This window comes from Lissotriton helveticus, chromosome 12, assembly GCF_964261635.1.
Source record: "Lissotriton helveticus chromosome 12, aLisHel1.1, whole genome shotgun sequence".
Classification (NCBI taxonomy): domain Eukaryota; kingdom Metazoa; phylum Chordata; class Amphibia; order Caudata; family Salamandridae; genus Lissotriton; species Lissotriton helveticus.
The window spans coordinates 727,276,383-727,291,795 of NC_136073.1; the positions used below are offsets into that span (position 1 = coordinate 727,276,383).

The 15,413-nt window shown below is 46.5% G+C and overlaps 1 long non-coding RNA gene across 1 annotated transcript in view; it reads right to left on the reverse strand.

The window, feature by feature from the left end:
• The window catches only part of LOC144797827 (uncharacterized), a 40,840-nt gene extending 36,030 nt beyond the window's left edge, over positions 1 to 4,810 (reverse strand). Inside the window, exon 1 of the long non-coding RNA XR_013603474.1 lies at positions 1,615 to 4,810. This is a non-coding gene — a long non-coding RNA (uncharacterized LOC144797827). The remainder of the gene's footprint in view (positions 1 to 1,614) is intronic.
• Positions 4,811 to 15,413: the final 10,603 nt, after the last annotated feature.

A 15,413-nucleotide genomic window follows, 5' to 3' on the forward strand; every position in this document is an offset into this window, starting at 1 on the left:
AAGATGTGCTTGTGGGCTTAGGGGCACAGCGCTGTGAGGTATGTGTTGGGGAGGGCTATGCTGAGCAAGGGATACCCCATATATGTGAGGAGAGGATTGCACTATTATGATGGAGCCTCATCACTGAGGAAGATATGGCACAAAAATAGCAGGATCCCATGGACTCTGCCAAACCCTCATTTATGAACCATGGCAGATGCCCTCTATGCCAGGACTTGCCAGTCTTGTCAGGCCAAGGAGGTGTTTTATGTTATGTTGCGCTTTAATTCAGAGCTAGCACTAGCCATAAAGCCCAGGTCCATCCTACTATTGTGTCTGCCTGTTATAGTAGGGTGCTGTGCCTCTTTCATGTTCCAAATGTGATCTCCTGCTCAGCTCTAGCTAGGTTCACAGCAAGGGTCTTCACCAGGGCAGGGACCTTGGTGACATAGTCTGGGTACTTGAGGGCTGCAAGCCCGCTCCAAGGGATAAATACTCCTTACAGACCACAATGAAAGCTCCTAATCTAATCCTGATGACTATTTCCACCCACTAACATGAGTGCTAACACTTAAAGAGGTGGAGTCAGCCCAGCTCTGACTGCTCCCTTCCCCTCAACTCATGGTGCAAGGGGAAATGCATATATTAAAGCTAGACAGCAGAAAGCTGAAGTCCTGGCTTGTCAAGAAGTCCTACTAGCCCCTGGGTTTGACTAGACTCACATCTGCTCAGCACCAGGATACTCTCCTGAGTGATAGTGTGCTCTACAAATCCGAATAACTATTCTGATTTCAGACACTACATGTTAGGGAGGAAGAGGTGGGCACCTGATTTGAGACATCTCAAGCCTGATCTCGTATCTTGAATAGGTACCACAGGTTGGAGCTCTGTCATGACCTGATTCCTCTCACTAGTACTCCCCATCGTTCACCATCATCCCAGATTATATCTGTTCAATTTCTTCTTTCACCACTTGCGCCATCTATCCACCCAACGTCTACTTCCTTCTCTTTCCGGTTCCATCCTTACTCCCCCTGCCCAATGTCTCTTTCTCTCTCCCTTTCCACCTTCATGGCATCCTTCTAAAACCGCCTATTTGTTTTGATGTTTCAGAAAGGGTCATCTCGTCCACCAAGGTCCTTCTGATTTCCTCTTAGAATCTCCTTTCTGCGCTCCAGGTCTACTTTTTCCATTTTTAGTCGCTCTTTACTGCTTAATAATGAACATATGGCATATAGAGCCATACAAATAAGCCTCATACTAAACCCATTAGATACCATTCCTTGTCACCTTTGAAATCTGCACAATATCCACTCCCACCACTGTTTTGGAGATCCATCATAAGGCCTTTTCTACCACAGGGCCTGTCAGTTTCGACCTGCTTCGCCTTCAGTAAACAAAACGCTTGCAATTTTTGTTAATTTCTGCAACATTTAGTGCCCATTCTGCCAGCCTGGAAATTACTTCTTTGCTTACCTTGCGGCTGGTGAACCGTCCTTGCTTTGATTACTTGACATTATTACTAAGGTTAACCAGCGTTGGCCAAGTCAATGGGTGAGGTTTTCCTAAGTGCGCTGTTTTTTCATTTAATTAATTTATTTATCTGATAGAAACTTCTAGCCACAGATTCCTTACCTTAGAATTATCCCCAGGCATCTGATTGGATCCAAATTATTTTTGTGAACAGTACCCTTTTCAATTCAATTCTTTATTCGTGTTTTGGCACTCAAAAAAGGAACACAAGAAATTCAAAACGAATACAAAGCATAAAATACAATACCAATGAATCGTAATAAAAATAAACTGAATAGAAACCCAGTACAAGAATATGAAACTTGAAAACAAATTTCTCAACATAGCAGCAAAACTTATGTGCAAATTGCTTCATAAAAGCAGCAAAGAAAGATCACCCCCCTGGTGTATCAGCAAATCTGAATCCAGCTTAAGAAAGGTACATAAAACCTTTAAAACGCTTAAAACTTTGTGGCTTAAATAATTAGTAGAAGACCGGAATAGCAGATGTATATGCTAGTTTCTTCAATAATCGGTTCCGATGACAATCTCCCTGTAACATAGCAGCCAACATTAAGTAACATTGTGTGCAGACTATTCTACATCAAGGGGAGAAGCACCCGCTCCTATCTTAGCAGCAACAGAGGAACAAGTTAAAAATAATTCATAAAACCTTTTAAAAATGCTGTGCAATGACTTAATTCATTGGATGGAAAAGTAAATCTTGTGCCGCCTCTACCGACTTAACAATATTAAATAAAAACATTGGATGAAGAAGGCTGTGTTGCAAACACAATAGTGCAGGACAAACAATTGAACGTGGTTGAGGTCCTGAATCCACAGATCACGCAAATTAATATCTTTCCTAATTTTCTCAGAAGAGGACCAGTTAGCCATTACATTTTTTAATGGAAGCATATTCATAGGAAATAATGTCATAAAACGGCGAGAGCAATGATCCAAATTTCATGGCAGATATTTCTGAGCTAACTTAGGTGAGGAGTACCCCTGCACGCCGATAGGTGGTATCGTTCATACCCATCTGGCGTCATCCACACCAAAAGTTACTTGCGAAGTGCCTATATAGGTGCCACCCCAGAGCGCATATGTCAGTTCTTTACTTTAAATGCTAGTCAGCACAATTCTTGAGAGAGCTGCCCCCAGTCAATTTTTCACTGACCTTTTTTGACTTTTTGTAGGAGTCTTTTGAGTTTTTTCTCCTGGTGTAGCAGGATGTTAAGTAGGAAGGCCAGCTTCAAGCCCTGCGGCGCCTGTCATTGGCAGATGTCAGTGATGGCCCACACCTTGTTTCCCTCTGGTGACTCGAGTGTGACTGTGATGCGACGACCTGAGTTGACTCTCACACCATGTACTCCAAGGCCTTGAGGGAGCGATCCCTCAAGCTCCTTGCTGCCCGACATGCCATGCTTCAAAAGTCTTGATCCTGGTCGAAAGGATGGTCCCAGGATCGTGTGTGAAACCCAAGATCTTCGCCACACTCCAGGTCATCTTCGGGTAAGTCCTACAAGCGCAAGAAGAGTAAGAAGTCGAAAAGGTCTTTGACTACACCCCATCCATCGAAATCATACTATGACATGAGGGAGCGTCATCATTGGAGACCTGTCTCAGCAGTATAGCCTGCACCTTGGCTGCCTTCGCGACTCCCCGAGTGTCTGGGAACGGCCCCCGCCCAGCTTTGCAAGTTCTATGAAGCCATGCACCTGCTGGGGACTTGGTCCAAATCATGCACAGGTGCTCTTGTGAACAGGACAATTGCTCACTGCCACTACCCCACCTTCTTCACACACCACCCTACCCTGGAGAGCTTGGTGGTCCAAGCCTCCACCTCCGGTGTAAATCCTGATGTATACCTTACCACCCAACTGGATAGGGAATCCAAGAGGCAGGACATCATAGGAAAGAAAATGTTTTCTTCCACCAGCCTGGCACTACGGTCCGGCAACACTGCATGCCTTTTGGCCCTTACTCCCATACCCCGTGGGATTCGGTTTGCGCCGCTGCTGCTGATAGTCCCGAGGAGTGCCGGCCCATACTCCACTAAGCTATCTCTGATGGAAGAGATGCAGCAAAGTTCACGATTTGATGTAGGCTGGACATTGCTGACTCGTTGGCAGTGCGGTTTCTTCATCAATGGCCTTATGGCGCCGGGAACAATCACCACTCTCCCGGCAGCCGTAGCCTCTAAACCCTTTTAGTTTGCCCTCTTAACCATCATGGGCACCCAGTGGGATGCAGGATACTCCATCACCTGACCTGCTAGAGGTCTATAAAATCAGACCACTGGGTTGTTCAGATTGTTCAAAGTGGCTATTCCCTCCCCTTTGTGACTACCCCTCCACCCATGCCACCCACTTGCGACAAGCTTACGGAGGACGATCTCTCCTTGCTCCACTAGGCAGTGATGGCTCACTTGGACAAGGGTGCCTTAGAGAGGGTGCTGATGCTAGTAGTAGGTTGTGGTTGTTATTCCCACTACTTTCAGGTGCCCAAGACGGATGGAGGCCTTTACGCTAACCTAGACATGCACCCACTCATTTTCTTCCTCAAGATAGAGATGTTCAAAATGCACACGCTCCCTCAAGTCCTGTCTGACCTGGACCTGCAAGACTGTATGGTGGCGCTGGACATGCATGGCTCATACTTCCACATTACCTTCCTGCCTGTCCACAGGCATTACCTGTAGTTCATGGTGGGTCATGAGCACTTTCAGTTTGCCTTGCTTCTCTTTGTCCTTGCCAGGCACCTTAGGTGTTCACCAAGGTGATGGCAGTTGCAGCTCATCCGGTGGGATCAGGGGTCCCAATCTTCCCCTATCTCAACGACTGGCTGTTGTAAGCAGGCTCTCACCAAGCTGTCATCTCCCACCTCTAGAATACGGCAAACCTTCTGCACTCACTGGGGTTCACTAGCAGCATGCCTAAGTCACACCAGACTCCCTCTCAAATGCTCCTTTTCATCAGAGCTGTTCTGGGCATGGTACAGTTTCAGCGCTATCCTTCTGACTCACAAGTCCAGGATATTCAGGCTATGACATTAATGTTTCAGCCTCTATCCTGGATCTGTGAGACTGATGCTGAAGCTACTGTGTTGTATGGCGTTTTAGATTCCGAATGAATTTTCCCAGATTCATGCCCTTGTATAGGTACAATCCACATTGCCCTTATATAAGCATAGAAATCAAGCCCTTATTTAGGCATAGCCCATGCTGCCCAAATACAGGCATGGCTACTTCCATCCATTCACCAAACGTCACAACGATTTCTTGGAAAACCAGACTCTTAAGCAGAAGGGACTTCCCCTAGCCTGGATATTAATTTCTCCAAGAAACTCATTATTATGCAAGAACAACTATTCCTTAGGGGTTCATTCATGACGTTCATATGCCTGACTTTACGTCAAAGCTGGCATTCCTAAACACCTTAAAGGTATAAATATACCTTCACTTGCAATAGCAAAGCACGGTGTGGTTCGGTGCAGTTCAACTACCTACTTGCCCGACGCAGCTCGCTACAGCAAGTGCCGAAGGAAGCCGACTGCCCTGATCTGTTGACTGGGTAGGAGTGTTCTGATTAACTCAGATACTCTGTCCATCACCACCCCCTTTTTGAAATTATTTTGGCCACCATGAGTGTGGAAGGGTATGCTCAGACATGAGTCCCTTGCTCACTGCACCATTTAGGATTCAAGCAAGCCGGGCCGAAGACGGCTGTAATGCCAGAAACCGGTCCCCGGAAGCTTGTTTCCTTTCCAGTGAAGAATTGGCTTGGTAGTTTGGTCTGCCCTGTTCCCATGATGCACTGGGCCAGGGACAGACTAATTTGCATATAGCCAGGTTCTGAACTGGGATGGTGCAGTGAGCTAAAAAACGGTGATGGATCAAGCCCATATCTGTTGACTGGGTAGGAGTGTTCTGATTAACTAAGATACTCTGTCCATCACCAACCCCTTTTTGAAATTATTTTGGCCACCATGAGTGTGGAAGGGTATGCTCAGACATGAGTCCCTTGCTCACTGCACCATCAGGATTCAAGCAAGCCGGGCCGAAGACGGCTGTAATGCCAGAAACCGGTCCCCGGAAGCTTGTTTCCTTTCCAGTGAAGAATTGGCTTGGTAGTTTGGTCTGCCCTGTTCCCATGATGCACTGGGCCAGGGACAGACTAATTTGCATATAGCCAGGTTCTGAACTGGGATGGTGCAGTGAGCTAAAAAACGGTGATGGATCAAGCCCTGATCTGTTGACTGGGTAGGAGTGTTCTGATTAACTCAGATACTCTGTCCATCAGCACCCCCTTTTTGAAATTATTTCTCTGCAGACCCTGCCAATTCCAATGATGTATTGGGTGTTTGGATTGGCGCTGTGGTTCCTGAGTTTACCGCCTCAAAGGTTCCCAGTTCTTACTTTATAATAGTAGTATAGATAACATCTTTGAACTCATCTCCCTTCAGCCTCTCCACATCTCTCCGTTTTTTGGTGTACCGCACGTTCTCGCAATTGTTTTTCGAGTTTGCAAAGCTACATCATCTGTGACAAAATAACTTATCTGCCCCTCACGGAGCAAGATACCGCTACTGATGCATTTCTCTCTTCTGTCATTCAGTGCAACGGTGTGATTGGATAAAGCAGTATATAGATAAGCAACCTGTTCCTTCCAAAGTCCACAGCCCCACGTGAGAAGTCTGTTTGTTCTGAACCTCCCCATTTGTATGCTTCTTCTGGCTTGTCCCAGTCTAGTTGGACGTCGCCCTAGAGGCCTGCAGACATGACCTCATGTTCTGGAAACTACATTTCCCATCATGTCTCTTTCAGCTATTTCCTCGTATGCTGAAACTTCTCCTTTTTCCTGCTGACAGAATCTTCTAGTTTTCTCCCATGTGACTGGGATCCCCATTCATGTTGGTATTTTTCTCCATTATTTGGCATGCTGTGACTGTTAATCTTGCCAATGTAGGGTCCTGCGATGGAAAACCTTCAATCCAGTCGAATTTATTGAACCCCAGATGTTTAAAAAATAGAATTATAGATAGGTAACAGTGTATTGCGGAGATGTTTTTCACCCAGAGGTTCTGAGTGGCATCAGGTAGACAACAAGTGCGAAGCTCGGGTTGTCTATAATGTCACTCAGAATCCTGAGGTGAAAAAACATTCCATTAATTAACTTTTTACCCCCAATACTTTAATGTTATGCATGGCTCCCAAAATTCCCCCCCTCCCCTGCTTTCAACAGCTACACAGGGGCAAAGGAGCAATGAGGGAGCCAAAAATAAAATGGCCTCTCCTCCCTGTCCCATGTTTTTAAAAAACATACTTGGTCACCAGCCACTGTGTCTTCCCTTCCCCCCCCAGAAGCTGTGCAACCTGCTTTACAGCTCAGCTTCACAAGCTCTCCAAGAGGCCTGTCAGACATCCTGGAAGTCCTAGAGGACATAGCAACAGTGGGAGACGTGTTTTGTTCTCAACTGTTGCTGTGTCTCAGCAGTGAATTACCAGATTTAGAATCTGGTGTAATCAATAGAGGCTTTCTATGGAGGCCATCCAAAACAAAAGAAAACCCCCCTGCTCCTCTCAGCTATCATAGTTTATTTTGTCACAAAGGATTTTGTGGTCCTGTTCTGCAGGGACCACTGAATCAAGACACGCAAATGGAGGCCTGGTCTGAAGCTCGCTCAGAAGGTCGGCAGGAGAAAGAGAGAGACCCCTTTAGCCTCAGGTGAGTGCAGCTCATGTCGAAAGAGAAGATGTGCTTGTGGGCTTAGGGGCACAGCGCTGTGAGGTATGTGTTGGGGAGGGCTATGCTGAGCAAGGGATACACCATATATGTGAGGAGAGGATTGCACTATTATGATGGAGCCTCATCACTGAGGAAGATATGGCACAAAAATAGCAGGATCCCATGGACTCTGCCAAACCCTCATTTATGAACCATGGCAGACTTGCCAGGACTTGCCGGTCTTGTCAGGCCAAGGAGGTGTTTTATGTTATGTTGCGCTTTAATTCAGAGCTAGCACTAGCCATAAAGCCCAGGTCCATCCTACTATTGTGTCTCCCTGTTATAGGAGGGTTCTGTGCCTCTTTCATGTTCCAAATGTGATCTCCTGCTCAGCTCTAGCTAGGTTCACAGCAAGGGTCTTCACCAGGGCAGGGACCTTGGTGACATAGTCTGGGTACTTGAGGGCTGCAAGCCCGCTCCAAGGGATAAATACTCCTTACAGACCACAATGAAAGCTCCTCATCTAATCCTGATGACTATTTCTACCCACTAACATGAGTGCTAACACTTAAAGAGGTGGAGTCAGCCCAGCTCTGACTGCTCCCTTCCCCTCAACTCATGGTGCAAGGGGAAATGCATATATTAAAGCTAGACAGCAGAAAGCTGAAGTCCTGGCTTGTCAAGAAGTCCTACTAGCCCCTGGGTTTGACTAGACTCACATCTGATCAGCACCAGGATACTCTCCTGAGTGATAGTGTGCTCTACAAATCCGAATAACTATTCTGATTTCAGACACTACATGTTAGGGAGGAAGAGGTGGGCACCTGATTTGAGACATCTCAAGCCTGATCTCGTATCTTGAATAGGTACCACAGGTTGGAGCTCTGTCATGACCTGATTCCTCTCACTAGTACTCCCCATCGTTCACCATCATCCCAGATTATATCTGTTCAATTTCTTCTTTCACCACTTGCGCCATCTATCCACCCAACGTCTACTTCCTTCTCTTTCCGGTTCCATCCTTACTCCCCCTGCCCAATGTCTCTTTCTCTCTCCCTTTCCACCTTCATGGCATCCTTCTAAAACCGCCTATTTGTTTTGATGTTTCAGAAAGGGTCATCCCGTCCACCAAGGTCCTTCTGATTTCCTCTTAGAATCTCCTTTCTGCGCTCCAGGTCTACTTTTTCCATTTTTAGTCGCTCTTTACTGCTTAATAATGAACATATGGCATATAGAGCCATACAAATAAGCCTCATACTAAACCCATTAGATACCATTCCTTGTCACCTTTGAAATCTGCACAATATCCACTCCCACCACTGTTTTGGAGATCCACCATAAGGCCTTTTCTACCACAGGGCCTGTCAGTTTCGCCCTGCTTCGCCTTCAGTAAACAAAACGCTTGCAATTTTTGTTAATTTCTGCAACATTTAGTGCCCATTCTGCCAGCCTGGAAATTACTTCTTTGCTTACCTTGCGGCTGGTGAACCGTCCTTGCTTTGATTACTTGACATTATTACTAAGGTTAACCAGCGTTGGCCAAGTCAATGGGTGAGGCCTTCCTAAGTGCGCTGTTTTTTCATTTAATTAATTTATTTATCTGATAGAAATTTCTAGCCACAGATTCCTTACCTTAGAATTATCCCCAGGCATCTGATTGGATCCAAATTATTTTTGTGAACAGTACCCTTTTCAATTCAATTCTTTATTCATGTTTTGGCACTCAAAAAAGGAACACAAGAAATTCAAAACGAATACAAAGCATAAAATACAATACCAATGAATCGTAATAAAAATAAACTGAATAGAAACCCAGTACAAGAAGATGAAACTTGAAAACAAATTTCTCAACATAGCAGCAAAAATTATGTGCAAATTGCTTCATAAAAGCAGCAAAGAAAGATCACCCCCCTGGTGTAGCAGCAAATCTGAATCCAGCTTAAGAAAGGTACATAAAACCTTTAAAACGCTTAAAACTTTGTGGCTTAAATAATTAGTAGAAGACCGGAATAGCAGATGTATATGCTAGTTTCTTCAATAATCGGTTCCGATGACAATCTCCCTGTAACATAGTAGCCAACATTAAGTAACATTGTGTGCAGACTATTCTACATCAAGGGGAGAAGCACCCGCTCCTATCTTAGCAGCAACAGAGGAACAAGTTAAAAATAATTCATAAAACCTTTTAAAAATGCTGTGCAATGACTTAATTCATTGGATGGAAAAGTAAATCTTGTGCCGCCTCTACCGACTTAACAATATTAAATAAAAACATTGGATGAAGAAGGCTGTGTTGCAAACACAATAGTGCAGGACAAACAATTGAACGTGGTTGAGGTCCTGAATCCACAGATCACGCAAATTAATATCTTTCCTAATTTTCTCAGAAGAGGACCAGTTAGCCATTACATTTTTTAATGGAAGAATATTCATAGGAAATAATGTCATAAAACGGCGAGAGCAATGATCCAAATTCCATGGCAGATATTTCTGAGCTAACTTAGGTGAGGAGTACCCCTGCACGCCGATAGGTGGTGTCGTTCATACCCATCTGGCGTCATCCACACCAAAAGTTACTTGCGAAGTGCCTATATAGGTGCCACCCCAGAGCGCATATGTCAGTTCTTTACTTTAAATGCTAGTCAGCACAATTCTTGAGAGAGCTGCCCCCAGTCAATTTTTCACTGACCTTTTTTGACTTTTTGTAGGAGTCTTTTGAGTTTTTTCTCCTGGTGTAGCAGGATGTTAAGTAGGAAGGCCAGCTTCAAGCCCTGCGGCGCCTGTCATTGGCAGATGTCAGTGATGGCCCACACCTTGTTTCCCTCTGGTGACTCGAGTGTGACTGTGATGCGACGACCTGAGTTGACTCTCACACCATGTACTCCAAGGCCTTGAGGGAGCGATCCCTCAAGCTCCTTGCTGCCCGACATGCCATGCTTCAAAAGTCTTGATCCTGGTCGAAAGGATGGTCCCAGGATCGTGTGTGAAACCCAAGATCTTCGCCACACTCCAGGTCATCTTCGGGTAAGTCCTACAAGTGCAAGAAGAGTAAGAAGTCGAAAAGGTCTTTGACTACACCCCATCCATCGAAATCATACTATGACATGAGGGAGCGTCATCATTGGAGACCTGTCTCAGCAGTATAGCCTGCACCTTGGCTGCCTTCGCGACTCCCCGAGTGTCTGGGAACGGCCCCCGCCCAGCTTTGCAAGTTCTATGAAGCCATGCACCTGCTGGGGACTTGGTCCAAATCATGCACAGGTGCTCTTGTGAACAGGACAATTGCTCACTGCCACTACCCCACCTTCTTCACACACCACCCTACCCTGGAGAGCTTGGTGGTCCAAGCCTCCACCTCCGGTGTAAATCCTGATGTACTCCTTACCACCCAACTGGATAGGGAATCCAAGAGGCAGGACATCATAGGAAAGAAAATGTTTTCTTCCACCAGCCTGGCACTACGGTCTGGCAACACTGCATGCCTTTTGGGCCTTACTCCCATACCCCGTGGGATTCGGTTTGCGCCGCTGCTGCTGATAGTCCCGAGGAGTGCCGGCCCATACTCCACTAAGCTATCTCTGATGGAAGAGATGCAGCAAAGTTCACGATTTGATGTAGGCTGGACATTGCTGACTCGTTGGCAGTGCGGTTTCTTCATCAATGGCCTTATGGCGCCGGGAACAATCACCACTCTCCCGGCAGCCGTAGCCTCTAAACCCTTTTAGTTTGCCCTCTTAACCATCATGGGCACCCAGTGGGATGCAGGATACTCCATCACCTGACCTGCTAGAGGTCTATAAAATCAGACCACTGGGTTGTTCAGATTGTTCAAAGTGGCTATTCCCTCCCCTTTGTGACTACCCCTCCACCCATGCCACCCACTTGCGACAAGCTTACGGAGGACGATCTCTCCTTGCTCCACAATGCAGTGATGGATCACTTGGACAAGGGTGCCTTAGAGAGGGTGCTGATGCTAGTAGTAGGTTGTGGTTGTTATTCCCACTACTTTCAGGTGCCCAAGACGGATGGAGGCCTTTACGCTAACCTAGACATGCACCCACTCATTTTCTTCCTCAAGATAGAGATGTTCAAAATGCACACGCTCCCTCAAGTCCTGTCTGACCTGGACCTGCAAGACTGTATGGTGGCGCTGGACATGCATGGCTCATACTTCCACATTACCTTCCTGCCTGTCCACAGGCATTACCTGTAGTTCATGGTGGGTCATGAGCACTTTCAGTTTGCCTTGCTTCTCTTTGTCCTTGCCAGGCACCTTAGGTGTTCACCAAGGTGATGGCAGTTGCAGCTCATCCGGTGGGATCAGGGGTCCCAATCTTCCCCTATCTCAACGACTGGCTGTTATAAGCAGGCTCTCACCAAGCTGTCATCTCCCACCTCTAGAATACGGCAAACCTTCTGCACTCACTGGGGTTCACTAGCAGCATGCCTAAGTCACACCAGACTCCCTCTCAAATGCTCCTTTTCATCAGAGCTGTTCTGGGCATGGTACAGTTTCAGCGCTATCCTTCTGACTCACAAGTCCAGGATATTCAGGCTATGACATTAATGTTTCAGCCTCTATCCTGGATCTGTGAGACTGATGCTGAAGCTACTGTGTTGTATGGCGTTTTAGATTCCGAATGAATTTTCCCAGATTCATGCCCTTGTATAGGTACAATCCACATTGCCCTTATATAAGCATAGAAATCAAGCCCTTATTTAGGCATAGCCCATGCTGCCCAAATACAGGCATGGCTACTTCCATCCATTCACCAAACGTCACAACGATTTCTTGGAAAACCAGACTCTTAAGCAGAAGGGACTTCCCCTAGCCTGGATATTAATTTCTCCAAGAAACTCATTATTATGCAAGAACAACTATTCCTTAGGGGTTCATCCATGACGTTCATATGCCTGACTTTACGTCAAAGCTGGCATTCCTAAACACCTTAAAGGTATAAATATACCTTCACTTGCAATAGCAAAGCACGGTGTGGTTCGGTGCAGTTCAACTACCTACTTGCCCGACGCAGCTTGCTACAGCAAGTGCCGAAGGAAGCCGACTCTCCAGCTGACGCACTGACAAGAAGCTGTCCTCGGCCGAGAATCCAGCTCCAGTGTTTCTGATTCCCCTTGCGGGGTGTTGGGAAATCAAGTCTAAGACAGAGATACCAACCTCCTTCATTCTAAGGTATGGAGCTGATTAGAACCTAGAGAAACCTTTGGAAATTCTTGGCAGAACTAAAACTTATGCTAAATAATACTTACTTCTTCCATCGTACTAGACCTAGGTTAGGTACATTGGGTTAGACGTATTTTAGGAGCACCAGTTGAGTATTTTAGCCTGTGTTATATATGTATGTATTTTTATACGGCTTAGAAGCCATACAATGCTATTACAGTATTATTTTATAATACTATTCTCGCTGTACGCATTATACTTTGCATTCTGTCTAACGATTGTAGAAGTTCACCTCTCTTGCATGAGAAAGAAGACTGTTCAATAAACCTTTTATTGAAAATGCCCGTCTCACTATTTCTCTGCAACTCTGTAGAAACGAAGCATGCACGATTGACTGAGTAAAATAGTTATCTATTGTTTCTACGACTCTGAAGATATTTTCCAGTCCTAGGGAAACAAAATTGTCATGTTTATGCAGTTGTCAGAAACTAATCCCTTCTTGTGTATTCGAGAAAATTTCTAGTGACCTCTGAGCTAGCTGGAACTCATAATTAAGTTTAGTATATTCAATAGAGACCTACTGACCTACGTCATATCTATAGGATATATTATTCCAATGCGCAGAGCCTATTGGGAATATAGAAACTACACTACAACTTGGCCTCATGGGCTCCTTCATCATGCTTGTGACTCATGCCCGCTGGCTAATGCGGGCTCTGAAGTGGGACCTGAAGTTCCAGTGGGCTCAGGATCAAGGGAATCTCTGGCATGGCCCAGATCTCAGAGGGAACTGCAAAAGATCTGCAGTGGTGGTTAATGAACTGCGATTGGGTGAGTGGCAGACCCCTCTCTCCTCCGGTACCAGATCTGACAATAGTGACAGATGGTTCACTCCTGGGATGGGGCGGGCATCTGGGAGATGTGGAAATCAGAGGCCTCTGGACTCTACGGAATCCGGACTCCACAGCAGCCTAGTGGACCTCTGGGCGATTTGACTAGTATTAAACTCCTTTCTGCCCTCCATCAAGGGAAGGTTAGTGCAGGTGTTCACGGACAACACCACCATCATCAGCGGCAGCCCCTCTAGGGCAGAAGAGCGTCGGCCCACTACTGCCAGCGCCGGAAAGGTGAAAGATAAAATGATAATACATTGAATTTATTTCCATCTTATTTATCCCATTCCCCAGCCTGAGACAGTGTTTGGGGGCGGGTCACTGCTGCTGACTGGCATCAGGGGAGTGGTGCTCACTCCAACAGCTAACACTGGGCATGTCACTTTAGCTGGCAGTATTGTGACAGCCAGCCTGACATGCGCAGTGTGAACCTCTCCACTCAGCTGTCTCAGACAGCTGGGTGGAGAGCAGGTACAGGCACACAGTGCCTCTAGGTGCGTCGAGGCAGCCTACTCCAGCCAATTCTGGCACTGCTCTCATGCTGCTGAACATTATCAGCAGCAAGAGAGCAGCATCTGAATTGGTGCAGAGAATTCAACTGCTTCAAGCTTCCAGCTCCGAGGGACTGAAACCGGACCGGAGGAGACCAGCCAGCGGAGTGGGTAGGTACTCTCTGCTCATTCTGCCTGTTATTTGCCTCTTTCTGCTTGTTTCTGACCTTTATTGTGCCTCTTTCTGCTCGTTTCTGCCTGTTATTTGTTACTTATCTGCTTGTTTTCGATCTTTATTTTTTTCTTTCTGCTCGTTTCTAACCTTCATTTTTCCCCTTACTGCTTGTTTCTGACTTTCATTTTTCTTATTTATGTATGTTTCTGTCCTAGCTCCCCGAAGGAAAGGTTGCATCCACAGTGCCCAGATACCCCTAGGGGCGACAGTGCTGCGCTATATAAATGCTCATTCATTGATTGACTGCGCAGCTTTTACCCACCCACCACCCATTTGCCTACCCCCACTCTCGTGGGTTGCCTCCAGCCGCTAACCGCCATGTGGTACTGAAACAAATAGGGCGGGTGGAGTTGTGGGCCCTCTGTCAAGAGGCCCTGCATCTCTGGACATGGCTGGAATATCATGGCATATCTCTGAACACCTGGGCAGAAAAACTCAGCCGAAGATGCCTAGCGGATCACTAATGGTGACTGTATCCGGAGGTGGTGCAAGGTCTCTTTCAGCTGTAGGGAGAGCTTTTGTTAGATCTGTTTGCCACCGCCAGAAAGGCGCAATGTCAGCAGTTTTGCACTCTGGAGTTTCCATTGCGCTTTTCACTCAGAGATGCTTTTAATCTCTTTAGTGGAGCTCAGGCTTCCTGTGCACCGTTTCACCCACACCACTCCTGCCCAGAGTTCTCCAAAAGATCAGGAACGACTGGGCTCAAGTCAACCTTGTGGTCCAGACTGGGCTCGGAGAGTTTGGTATCCGGAGTTATTGAGCATGGTCATCAGACCTTTGATCATGTTGCCTCTTTGGGAGGATCTTTAGTCACAGCAGTAGGGGAAGGTTCTCCACTTGAACCTGTCCGCGCACTGCCTTCATGTGTGGAGATTGAGCGGCAACGGTTGACAGCTTTCGACCTTCCGCTCAAAGTCTGTACTATTCTTTTGGTAGCCAGGCATCCCTCCACCAAGATAGTATATGCCTGCAGTTGGGGCAAGTTTGTAGTTTGGTGTGCAGAGAAGCAGGTTCACTCTCTTTCAGCTCCCCTTTTTCAGGTCCTTCGCTTTATCCTTTCTCTTGCCTAGCAGGCTCTGCTCTGGGTACCCTAAAGGGCTCTCTTTCAGCCATCTCAGTCTTTCTGCAGTTGCCTGATCAGCCATCCCTCTTCAAAACTCTGTTGTCAATCAATCAAACATTTATGAGGTGTGCCGCAGGACCCTTGAGGGTCTTGTGGTGCTATAGAAGTTGGTTGCTGCACTGTGGTTTGCTCAATGGAATATGTATGTATAGGCATTTATATAGCGCACTACTTACCCGTAGGGTCCCAAGGCGCTTCGACCGCTGCGAAACCCTTCCTGGCTTCCCTGAGAGATGGTCCCTTAATGGGTATCTCCAGGGTGAGACCAG